At 34.0% G+C, this 4,730-nt stretch overlaps 1 long non-coding RNA gene across 1 annotated transcript; it reads right to left on the bottom strand.

Annotated features, from left to right (window-relative positions):
- Window positions 1–2,215: 2,215 nt before the first annotated feature.
- LOC308194151 lies at window positions 2,216–4,101 on the bottom strand. The gene is made up of 3 exons (XR_013950332.1): window positions 4,047–4,101; window positions 3,826–3,943; window positions 2,216–2,543 (listed from the first exon to the last, which is right to left on the bottom strand). It is a non-coding gene; the product is annotated as an uncharacterized lncRNA (long non-coding RNA).
- Window positions 4,102–4,730: the final 629 nt, after the last annotated feature.

Here is a 4,730-nt window from a genome sequence, read left to right as displayed (position 1 = left end):
CACACAGACTGGTCATCATTAGGAATTTGTCAAGCGTTCATAGTCCAGATCTGGGGTACTGTAGAAATGCTGTTGTTTATGGTTCTTACATTAGTTCTTACATACTTGTTACAAAACCAGCAAGAGTAATGATGCTACATCTCTAGTGGATTTTTGCTTAATTGTTCCATGATGTTTCAATTGATTTATACTAAGTATGCAGAATGAGATCATCCTTCTCTGGACATCAGAAAATCACATGAAAGGCACTATTACGAAGGCCATAGCTCCAAGGGAATTTCCAATCTGATTTCACGTCAGAAAACCTGCAAGGAAGAGAACACTCAACCAAGCAATGAATTTCTGGCACCTTCTAAGGGATGAACTCTGATATTTTTTCCAATAGCTGAGCCAATCAGAAGTCATTGTCATGTGTGAAGCTTCTGTCATCTAATAAGCACTGAGCTCACACAGCAGGGTTTTTTTTTTTTTTTTTCCTCCGTGGGGATACTACTAGGATCTATTTCATCTTTCTGGTTCTCTTTGATGAAACTTAAAAGTTGTTAATATATTAATTATGCCTCAGCCAGAAGGGAAACTGATGACCAGACAGTCAGGAACATGGAAAATTCTTTTCCTTTCCATTCTTGAATTGATTCAGTTTTACTGTTCTTTGTTAAGCTGAAATGTCATTCAGGTAGCCCAGGTTTTACACACCTCTGAGAAGTATAAAAAGGATGGGGAGTTTTTTTTCCTTTTAGAAGATCATTAATAAATTCCCTTGAAAATTATTAAACCATGTATTATATGAGGTATTATAATGATTCACTGGTAATATAGAAAAGGTTATCTCATTTTTTTTCAAGTCTGCAGTCCCTGGGATGTAAATTAATCGAGGCCAAATTCATCTAGTCAATTTTAATTTAAAAAAGGCATATATGGATATCAACCATGTTGCACTGTTAGTCCATTACTTTGATTATTTCTACTGGATTAGCTTTTGATACTGGATGATAACCAAGTTATATTTTGGTGCCTGACAGATAACCCAGAGAAAGTTTGTATCTTGATGACATTTTAAAGATTTCTACCTAGAAACACCACACTAGGTAACTACGGAACGTGTGAAAAGATTAAGGAGTCTAGAATTAATACAAAATCTGACCAATATAACAGCAATTTAGAACTACTTTCTGATCTGAAAAGAGAAAAAGAAGAAACTAAACAAGATGGAAATGAGCAAGTCTGGGATTTGCATACTTAAGACCTTAGGAGCAGCTGGGCAACTCCAAGGTTATCTTAATAAAGTGGTACTTGTTCAAAGAGGTGTGTCTCACAGCAGACTTGAGCCCTGTGCTGTCTCACATAGCAAAGGTAGAAAAAAAAATCTGTTAATACATTTAAGCATTTTTAGGTAACAGGCTTTGCAGCATTGGGAGAGTGATTGCTCAGATAGCTAAGCTTTTTCATTTGAAAAGTTTTCACTTAATCTATTCTTCCACCTGGACACACTTAAGAGAAAAGGTCATTTCAATAGATTAATTAATTCACCTTCACTTTCTGCTCTCCTCTTTGCCTTTTATCTTCTTTCTTCCCAGAAAATACCTCCTCTGAAGATATATAAGCAAAAAACCCTCCAAACACAGGTTTTAAGGAAAGGAGGAACTCATATTAGCATTCAGTTTGACCCACGTATGGCACACCACAACCTTCCACAAATTAATATCAGTTTCAAGTCCAAAAACTGTTTGAATTAAATCTCAGAAAAAAACACCAAAGACCTAAAAAACACCTTGACTTGGAATTTCCAGTGGCACAGAATGCACAGTGGCTCCTGGTATTTCTGATAAAAACTCTGGATTTAGATTATTCTCACTTTTTCTCATTTCTAATTCCAGCAATTTGTTCTACCATACCTTTCATTGCTAAAGCGAGGAGCATTCCAATACACAGCATCTTTTGTGAAAAATTAAAGACACTATATCTGTAATTTCTTTACAACCCTCACAACAAAACATGCGTTAACAATTCCGCAATCTATTTCCTAAGTCTTCTCTGGACCACAACCAATATTTAAAATAAGGTTTAAACAATAAAATGGAATATATTATGCTAATACATATCTTAAACATAGAAGAAATAAAATTCTTTATTTAAATTATTATTTATAATCCTGTATTTAAATTTAGAACAATTATTTTGGACAAACTGCTCATTTTATTAAGGATTTCTCATGTCTAAAATGATGTCTTATATTCTGTATTTACTAATTTCAGAGATGCCACCTATAGAAAATGTGTTTTGATAGAAGCAGATTTGTATATAGTTAGATATGAAACCTAGGTTGCTTCTAACTAATATTTTAATCAAAAGTATACCTTTTTTGATTCAAACATATGTAGCGTAAGGTATTTTTTGTGGACTTGACAAATTCAGGAATCATTCCCCAACTCTTCAGATCCCAAAGCCTCTCTTTGGAATCTATTCTCTCCCTCCCTTCTCTCATTTGTCTTCTCCTTTTCTTCAAGCACTTTTTAAAGGAGGTTGTCAAATCTGTTTTATAGCTTAGACAGGGGGAACAAAGGGCAAGAAACATCATTAAGTATCAATCTTATAGTTTTAACAGCCTGGGTGCAGAGATCTTAAGAGTCCAGAACTCAAAAACATGATCTAATCTAACAGTTATAACTTCCTCTTTTAATTTTTTTAATGGGGTCTAAAATATATACATGTTTGAAGGGGGAGGGCTGAAAGTTAATCCTGGTTGCCATGTCACTCTACAAATCAAAAGAAAGCAATCCATTACAGATAGTTTTGAGAGCAACAGTACTACAGTGGTATTCCTGATGGATTTAGAAATTATGGTCTGTGGAACTTCACAGGCATTAAGCATGAAAATAAAACCATTAGATCTTCTCAACAAACGGAGTCACTATTGAAGGATATATTTTTTTCCTGCTCACAGTTGGGTTTTTATTTTTCCAAATTGGAAACACACCATGCAGAGGAAGTAATAACATTGCAGTAAAGTATTCAAAGCCCAATTTTTATTCACATTGATTATCTTTTACATTTTGAAGTATTGCCTTTGTACATCCATCTGTAAATGGTTATCAGATAGGAATTCAAAACCTTTTGTTCATTAAACCATTTTGTGAGAACACTACTATATTTTTGTTATATCTTTGGGCAAAGTAGAAATGAAATATGATGTGCATGGTTTTTCATTCACTTTCCAAGTTCAAAATCTGCATTTCTTTCTTGAAGTCAGAAAAATATATACATATTTAATCTCAGTTGTACCACTATAATATAAAGTGAACACACAAAAAAATACTCCTTCCAAACAGAATTTGAATGGTTTCATGAGTACCTGATGCTGTTTTTCTCCTTTTTAACTGTATTAAAATTATTTACACATCCTCAAAAATAAGGAACTACCTTTTTTAGATAGTGAGTAGATGACAGACTGCAATAAAGAGGTGGAATCTTTCCAATTGCAAAGTTAATTTGTTTATGGGGGGAAAAAAAAAGTCTCCATCAACAAAACTAGTCTCAAGCAAAACAAATATGTCTTCTTGCAGGGCATTCATTCCTTATCATTCCATGACCCTATGGCCATTAGAAGTTTCCAAAGTTATTTGGAGTGTGATTTAGGCGAACTTCACTAAACTTTTGTCCTTAGTGAAGTAATAACCTAAGTATCATACCATCACTACAAAATATATTTCTGATTACCCATCTATTTTTATATATTTAATTTTTTTGGACACCTGCATGAAAGAAAGCTACTTACAGATTTTAGGAAGCAGAAAGAGATAATATCTAACTTCTTTCATCACATACCGTAAATCCCAGAAGAAGAAGAAAAAAAAAACTTCCAAAAGATATAGGAAGCTTTTCCTTTTTTTGGTCATGTAGTTTGTTCTGATTTTGCATTCACAGTGACCTCACACAGATATTTCTGCAAAGAATCATTAAGTAAAACATACAATGAAAAAATGTGTATTTTACAATAACAGCTGAAAAGCTGGAGGTAATACTTCAAGCAGTCAGAAATTTCTCACACTTCTGCAGAAGTTCATGTGTTTCTTCACTTGTTTCCAGGAAACCAAAACAAATCTGCCCTCATGGAGATATTGGTCAGCTGTCTTTTTAACTGTTGCCTATTACATCTTGGAGGCTTCACTTTTCAGGGTGCAAAGTGCCCCCAGCTGCCACAGATATCATAGTTACTGCAAATAGGACCCAACAGATTTTTATCTAGCTGGTGGAGATAACTCACAAAAATTCTGCTACAAATGCTAGCTGTATTTCTTTGCTATAGTGATAAGTATTGTAAATGAAACCAAACTACAACCAAGAGCAAAAAGCCTTACCAACACAGGATTTTCAACAGAATGGAGAGATAAGGATGAAAGAAAAAGAAAACTTGCATCACTTAACAAATTACTGGAAGGTATTAAGGAGAGAATATGGGAGAATAAATAAATAAGAGCCACATGAAATAAAATAAATCAAAGCTGGTCAATTAAACAACAAACCAGTAATGGTCACTGGGGTCTCTTAGGGACAAGTTGACGCAGGTTAGTGGAGTTATACAGAGATGACTTGACGCATGGACTATCTTATGAGTACAGAATCAGCTTTCATATTCTTTGGACTTATTTCTTTTGTTGAGTTGTTACACGATGAATCATAGAAACAGAAACAAGAAAAGAATGAACCTACATCTGCTTCCAAATCTGTTT

This window comes from Anser brachyrhynchus (assembly GCF_964034855.1).
Source record: "Anser brachyrhynchus genome assembly, chromosome: 4".
NCBI classification, from domain to species: domain Eukaryota; kingdom Metazoa; phylum Chordata; class Aves; order Anseriformes; family Anatidae; genus Anser; species Anser brachyrhynchus.
This window is presented reverse-complemented; position numbering and strand designations above follow the sequence as displayed.